At 31.5% G+C, this 8,244-nt stretch overlaps 1 long non-coding RNA gene across 1 annotated transcript; it reads right to left on the bottom strand.

The window, feature by feature from the left end:
* Positions 1-2,998: 2,998 nt before the first annotated feature.
* On the bottom strand, positions 2,999-8,027 carry LOC145568674 (uncharacterized). Its single transcript, XR_014095886.1, has 3 exons — positions 7,515-8,027; positions 7,322-7,407; positions 2,999-3,313 (listed from the first exon to the last, which is right to left on the bottom strand). It is a non-coding gene; the product is annotated as an uncharacterized LOC145568674 (long non-coding RNA).
* Positions 8,028-8,244: the final 217 nt, after the last annotated feature.

The raw sequence follows: 8,244 nt of genomic DNA, 5'->3' as shown, positions 1-8,244 counted from the left end.
ATGGAATGTATGTCAATATTGAGAATGTAAGTTATTTTGAACCCAATATAATTGAAAATTTAATAGTCATCAAGATGTATTTTACATTAGGGAGTACATAGTCAATTAACAATGGGAAAATGCTTCGTTGATAGGGAATAAATTAAAATTGATAAACAATAAAATTATAAATTTATATTAAAAAGTAAAAGGAAAATTTAAATCAATTTCGGACAAAAGGGTTGAACAAAGTTGGCTTTAATTAAGACATGAATGTAATCACCCTGTAATTAAAAATAAGAAATTAAGAGAGGTTTCAAAAAAAAAAATTAATAGAGGTAAATATATTATAAGAAATAACTCCTCGTCCAATAAGATCGTATCCAAACTTATTAAGATATCTTGTTTGTGAAAGTATCCCAATATAAATACAATGTAAGTAATAATTACAAATATAAATTTAAAAATTAAGCTAAGGATTACCCAACCATAGCTGATCTAAAACTGATACAAAATCACTAACACAAAATTTATTTGATTTTGTTTTGTATTGATACGAAATTTTGTTAGTGTCATATGATGCGTCAATTTATAATGGTAAGTATCATAAATTTTAATTTAATTATAATTAACAAAATTTTTATTTCTTATCATAAATACCATCAAAATTTATCTTGATAGGTATGTTTTGTGATATGATTGTAAGTATTGTTAATTTATTTTATTGGGTTATTATTAAAATAAATTAAAAATACTTATTAATGAAAAAACCATAGCTACGTTTATCTAATATTTTTGTTTCTTTGGTAATGGGATCAAAGCTCAACAAACTACCATGAGGCTTGCCTTCGATAGTTTATAGATATTATCATTAATAAGATAGATGTTTCTTTGGTAATAGGATCAAAGCTCAACAAACTACCATGAGGCTTGCCTTCAATAGTTTTTACATAGTAGTATTTTCTCATGAAGATAGTTTTTAGATAGTATAGTTTTTTTGATGCAAGTTTTTAGATAGTATGGTGGTTTAATTAGTAATACCTTTTTGGAGAACATGTAGTTTTTCAATATCATTGGATTTTTACTTTAATTTTTTTTTCCATTAAAATAATTTAATTGATAGTTTTTAGAATGTATAGTAGTTTAATTAATAATATCTTTTTGGAGAACATGTAGTTTATCTATATCATTGGATTTTTACTTTATTTTGTTCATTAAAATAATTTAATTTGTGAATTTTAATTCACGTGTCATTAAAATTCGAGATATATCAAATCTAATTCGTCACTTTTATCTAGGTGGCGAGTGAATTTTTTAATTCTAGAATAAATTAGAAATTTAATTTCTTATATTTCTTATTGGTTAAAATAATACCTTTACTTACGTGGCGCTCCAAATGCTCTCCAAAAATGCCTACTTTATATATATATATATATATATATATATATATTACATTAGATTATTATTATTATTATTATTATTATTATTATTATGACTCATGTCATACTTGGTTATTTTAAGTACTCCATGTTGTCTTATAATAAATTTATTTATTTAGAGCATAGAAAATAAAAATTGCTTGTAATATCTTGAACAAAATCAAAGTAACGTGGAATATTACGTTAAATTAACTTAATATTCTATGTTTCAAATGTATAAGAATATTATCTTAATAGGGAAGGGATTGATTCATTACATTACTCTACGGTTTATTATAATGAAGAAAAGAACTTATTTCATAAGACTTATTTTTTAAGAAAAATGAATAAGAAAAGTATAGTGCATTTTCGTAATTGAGCAACTCGATATCGACTCGATCAATACTTGGTCAAAACACAACTCGAATTGTCTCGACTCGAACTCATAACCTTTACAATCACGAGTTGAGCATGCTATAACTTGGCTCGATAATCTTGTGACCACCTTCATTATATTGTTATTAATTATGAAAATAAAGTATCATAGTTAAAAAATAAGTTGGTATGCCTCTTTAAAGAAAAGTTAGAACTTATGTCCATCACTCACCCCATTTTAACTTTAAAGGCAAAATGATGATAGAATACTATTGTAAAAAGTAGACAAGAGATTGATTAAGATTGAACAAATTATATTGGTTATGTAATAAGAATTGTAATAATATTTTATAAAATAATTTTGTATTTCTTTAGAGTGAAGTTATAATAAGTTTTATGTATATGACTCACCCCATTTTAAGTCCAAAGAGAAATTAATTAAATGGTGATGAAATACTTTGTACAAAGTAGACTATATTGATTAAGATTAAACTAGTGAAATAATGTAATGAGAAGATGAGGTAGAAAATCTAGTGAAATAATGTGATAAGATGAGAAAAATGATGGTTTTTAACATCTAAAATTGATTAGCAAAGCGACTAAGATAACTATCAACTTAATTTAAATTATTTTATACATTTTATTGTTTAGATAATAATTATTTAATAAGCATTATTGTTACGCTAATATAGTTTATTCAATGTTAATTAACTAATGACTAACATTACTCATACTTTAGAAAAATTTTAAAGCAACTAATATTATTACCAAAGGTGCTAATTGAATTGAGCATCTTTATATCGACAAATCTGCTCAGTCAACCACTAGTAGAAAAAATGATATTTGTAACTAGCGAAATTCACGTTTTGTAACTGGCATTGTTGGTTGCGAATGCCACCGTCACAACTAGTGAAAATTATTCGTAACCGACTAATGTTAGTTACAAATAATGTACTATTCCTAATTAGCTTAACTTAACGCCAGTTACAAATAAACTATTTTCAAGTTAGAAAGCATACTATTCATAACTGGCATTAAGTTACACCGGTTACAAATAGGGTATTATTAGTAACTAGCAAATCTTAACGCCAGTTACGAATAACATTTCATTATATTTTTTTTAAAAAAAAAGGCAGTAGTAGCAGATTTCCCTAGTGCCACCACCCACGCTACACTTTTTTTTTTTTTTTTTTTTTTTGTGAAGCACCATAAATTATTAACCCAACTTTTATAATAAATACAATGAATATTAATCTAAACCACGTAAGGCCCAATTTAATCGACATTACATCATCAATTATACAATATAGAACATGATTGCTTGTAAATTACAAATATGTCACCAACTTTCAACTACAAAAGACATGTATGTCATCCTAAAAGAACAGAGTGATAAGAGATGATTTGAACTAAACAGATTAGAGCATTATTGTGATTTCTAAAACAGAACAATCTGACAACTTCTTGTAGAAATCATCCTCTCTTAAGTCGTTCATCCTTTTAAAAGTGCTTGTAGAATAAGCTTAAAATAATATTGAACCCTGCATCCAAAACCAACCTGCCAAACTATTATCACAAAGACCAATAATTTCTAGAATATGAGCTCGTGAGATATCTTAAAAGGTTCAAACGATAAAAGTTTAACTTACTCAAGTAGTGATAATAGATTTCTTAACTTATTGAATCTTGAGAAGATTACAAGGCATTGAGTATTAAGAGTGTCTAAATGCTATGTGAACAAATTGAATGTAACTTACTAGTACATGTCATGAACTCCTTATTAGGAGTTTCATTATTGCCACTACTAGAACCAAACTCCATGGTGTTACCACTATCAATGGGAACTTCAGAAGTTGTAGTATTATTATTCCATGCATTATTTGTTGCATCAAAAACCAATGGAGCCATGTCATCAAAAGGCATTTCATCCTCTTCGTCATCTGAGACCTCCATCGTGTTCTCATCATTTTCATTATTATCATCTTGCTTATCATTTTCTCCTTGACTCACCCATGGGTTATAACTGTTGTCTATACCATATACTAGTAAGTGACATTGCATAGTTTTTCGATTTAGAGCCATCATTAATCGACAATTCAAACAAGGACATTTTAACAATGTCCTACTATTTTTTCCTTTAAAAGCAAATTCTAAAAACTCATCAACCCCTACTTTATACTCTGGTTTTTGCCTATCCTTTATACCACTGTGGTTCATCCAAGTTCGATCTCTATTAATCTTGAAATGAAAACAAAAGAAAACCTTTAACAAATTGAACGTAAGAAAATTAGATGGTTAAGTACCACTACAACAACAGGCATAATTAATAGCATAATTAGTCAGTAAACTTTTATGTATTTTTATTTGCTTTTCTTATGTTTCTGAATTTGTGAGTATGCATGTGTAAATTAGTAGTTTATATATATAACGGAGTTTTTGTTTGCTTAATAGCTATGATATTTGTTTTGCTTGTTTATGAAATTGTAGTATGATTTGCTAATATTGTTATAATAAAATATTATATTATAATTTAATTTTCTAGTTTTGAAACTCTAAAGATTTTGGCTGGCATGAGGTTGTGACTTGTGACTTATATGCTGCACATATGTCCTTTTATGGCCTAAAAATTTTTAATCATTGATATTTAAGGAATGGTGAGGTGTGTCAAAGATAAGAACCAAATGTTCCCAATACAAGAGGAGGACATCAAGGACAGGTGGAAGGGGTACTTCGATGAATTATTTAATGGAAGTGATGGAGTTGTGATAGGAGATACCTCTGTGAGTGATGAAGAAATCAACATGGAGTATGTGCGAAGGATTAGGAGATTAGAGGTAGAGATTGCACTGAACAAGATGAAATCTAAGAAGGCGGTTGGCCCTGATGGGGTGCCGATAGAGGTGTGGAGGTGTTTGGGTAAGATTGGTATTGATTGGTTAACAAACTTTTTCAACAAGATATGGACGGCTACAGGGATCCCACAAGATTGGAGGAAGAGCACATTGGTCCCGATTTATAAAAACAAAGGGGACGCTCAAACTATCGAGGAATTAAGCTTATGAGCCACACTATGAAGCTGTGGGAAAGGGTGATTGAACAAAGGTTGAGGGCATGCACAAGCATTTCAGATAACCAATTTGGTTTTATGCCTGGGAGATCTACTAATCCATTTGATAAGACAAATGATGGAGTTTTATAGGGTAAAGAAGAAGGATCTTCATATAGTCTTTATTGATTTAGAGAAGGCATATGACAAGGTGCCAAGAGAGATACTTTGGTGGGAAATGTTGAAGAAAGGTATCCCACGAAGGTATGTGGACCTAATTAAGGATATGTATCGAGAGGTGTCAACAAATGTGAGGACATGTGGAGGGTTGACAAAAGATTTCCCTATTACAATCGGATTGCATCAAGGGTCTGCATTAAGCCCTTTTCTTTTTGCAACGGTTTTAGATGAAGTAACTAGACCAATTCAAGATAAGGTCCCATGGTGTATGTTGTTCGCGGATGATATCGTTTTGGTGGATGAGACTAGGGATGGGGTTAATGCCAAGTTGGAGCAGTGGAGGCAAAGGTTGGAATCTAGAGGGTTTAAGCTAAGTCGGAGTAAGACTGAATATTTGGTATGTCGTTTTGGCACTCAGAGGGGGACAAACAATGAATTGGTGAGTTTGGATGGAAAGGATTTGACCAGGAGTGAATGTTTTAAGTATCTTAGGTCGATCATCCACAAGAATGGTGACATTGATCAAGACGTGGCCCACAGGATTATGTCAGGGTGGCTTAAATGGAGAGCGGCCACGGGAGTGTTATGCGACCGCAGCATTCCCTTACAGTTGAAGGGAAAATTCTACAGGACTGCCATAAGACCAATGTTGCTCTATGGTACAGAATGTTAGGCTTCTAAGAAAGAGCATATTAAAAAGATGGAGGTTACGGAAATGCACATGTTAAGGTGGATGTGTGGAAACACTTTAAGAGATAGAATCAGAAATGAGGTTATTCGCAAGAAAGTAGGTGTGGCAGGCATTGCAGATAAATTAAGGGAAAATCGTCTGCGTTGGTTTGGACATGTAAGACGGAGACCCGAGGGTGCACCGGTGCGAAGAGTGGAAGAGTGGGACCATGGAGGGATTAAACGAGGAAGAGGGAGACCAAAAATGACTTAGTTGGAAGGAGTGAGGAAGAATATGAAGTGCATGGATTTACGTGAGGATGAAGTTTTGGATCGTAAGGGATGGAGGAGAAAGATTTATGTTGATGACTACACAGAATAATTAAATTTGGTTCGTGTTAGCCGACCCCACTTTGGAATTAAGGCTTTGATTGATTGATATTTAAGCAATGATAGTAAGATAAGTATATTACAGTACTAGTTAGTGGTGGGTGCCTGTACAAATTTGGCAAAAATGTGCATCTTAGAATGCCATGTTATCTTTAGCTATAATATTGAGCTCACTTTTTGGCAAATTATTATGATAAATTGATTTCTTGTCTGCTAGGAACTACGGTTAGCTGTGCAGCTAGTATATATGGTGGAAGTATGAATTTGATTAAGAGAATAGACAATCACCACTAGGATGAACAAAAAGATTTGTATTAGGAGGTGTTTGGTTGCAACATAATATAGATTTTATTCCTTATCAACAACCAATAGAAAATGTTAAATTTTCTTCTTTCTGTGACATCTACAGATCAGTTTATAAATCTGAATATGCAGCTATTCAATTAGTTGATCTAGTTTTCTACATCATTATTGCAATCACAAACTCTACTCATACTTCACTGATATATTTGATATGAGATGATGAAATTCCTTTTGTTAGTTATAATGCTCAATTATCAAGTGAGGATCTAAAATTATTTGTGTCACTAGGTGCCTTTTTTGCAGGAGTTTTAGTAATTAAAATTAAAGCTCAACAAAAAGCTTACCAGAAAAAATAAATAAAATATAATAATAATCTCTCAATTTCTATAAAGCGCACCTATACTGTCATCCCTAGTGAATTAACAGCACTTATTTCTTTCTTGTTAATCAATCAATTTTTATCAGTTAGATGCAGGTGGGTTGATTCTTTCAAACTCTTGAATTAGTTTAGGTGGTATACTGTTTTACTCCAAAAATTTCTGGAAATATATTGTAGTAGTGGAAAACTCGTGGTTGAATGTAAATATTTGTGTGATACAAAACCCAGATTTATATGGTATATTTGTTATGTAAAAATATAGATGTTTTGTTGCAAACAAATAGAATTAATGAACAACCTAAAAGGACATTTGTGCGGCATCATATATCCAAATTATACCTTTTGATAACCTTTAAAAAGGGGGCTAAAAATCAACAGAAACAATGAGGACCAAAAAATTCACAGAAAAATTAAAATCAATGAAAATTTTGTATACAATACATCATGATTAATCTAAAAAACCAATAATACAAGGATAATTCACAGAAATTGAAAATTTAAAACCATAATTCAAGAGATCACAAATAATTAGTAGTAATAAAAAAAGATAACTGCATAACAGAGAGAAGATGGGCAACCCACCTGCTTCCTCACCGCCGTCAAATGCCTCAAACCTAAACCCGCCGTCAATTGCTTCGAACCCTAACCAGCCGTCACCGCTGCCTCACCTACATATTAAATAAGTTAGGGTTTATGGCTGAATCAACGGATGAATTAGCAAAAGAAATACTGAAATTTTACAAAGCACTGCAAAAATAAAGAATGGAAGAATTACCTCTTCAATGGCGGCTTTTGGTTTGCACAGAGCAAAGAGAAGGGAAATTGGTTTTTTTTTTTTTTTTTTTTTTTTTTACAAAAGATACTATTAAAGAAAAACAGAATTACAACCTAACACCAACTAAAACAAGGACATTTAACAACCTACACACACTAAGTACCATTACAGGAAGATCGAAGAGAACCAAACATTGAAATGGTCTTGCAACAAACCAATAGCTGCAAAGCCCGGACCCCCATAAAACCGAACCACATCCAAAAAGTGGACCAAGAGAAGCCAAATGAACCGAAGCAGTCGAGATGAATCAACAGCGCAGATCACTAACATTGATGAGAACCCGAGCTGGCACTGAAAGCGAAGGGAACTCTTAGTGGAAAATTTTGGGAGACGGACAAACCCAAAGTATGCATCCTGTTGCTGAGAAAGGGAAATTGGTTTGATCGTGGGTAAAGGGTTAGTTCTTTTAGCAGTACTGAAATTTTTGTTTGACTATTCTGATTTTTTTCCGCCAAATTTTTAGTGGGATTTGGGCAACCAAATAAAATATCACTCAAATTAATTTAATAAAAATAGATAACGAATTAAGTTTATTTGTCGCCTAACTATCCTAATAGGCAATCAAGTTATATTTCGTGGCCCAAAAATATAATAAAGGACAACTCATCCCCTGTTTTGTTGCCCATATATCAGTATAGGGCAACAAAGACATAACTTGTTGCCCATAACA

The sequence above is a fragment of the Chenopodium album genome, chromosome 11 (genome assembly GCF_948465745.1).
Source record: "Chenopodium album chromosome 11, dcCheAlbu1.1, whole genome shotgun sequence".
NCBI lineage: Eukaryota > Viridiplantae > Streptophyta > Magnoliopsida > Caryophyllales > Amaranthaceae > Chenopodium > Chenopodium album.
The sequence above is the reverse complement of the archived record's forward strand: the minus strand, read 5'-3'. Positions and strand labels throughout refer to the sequence as shown.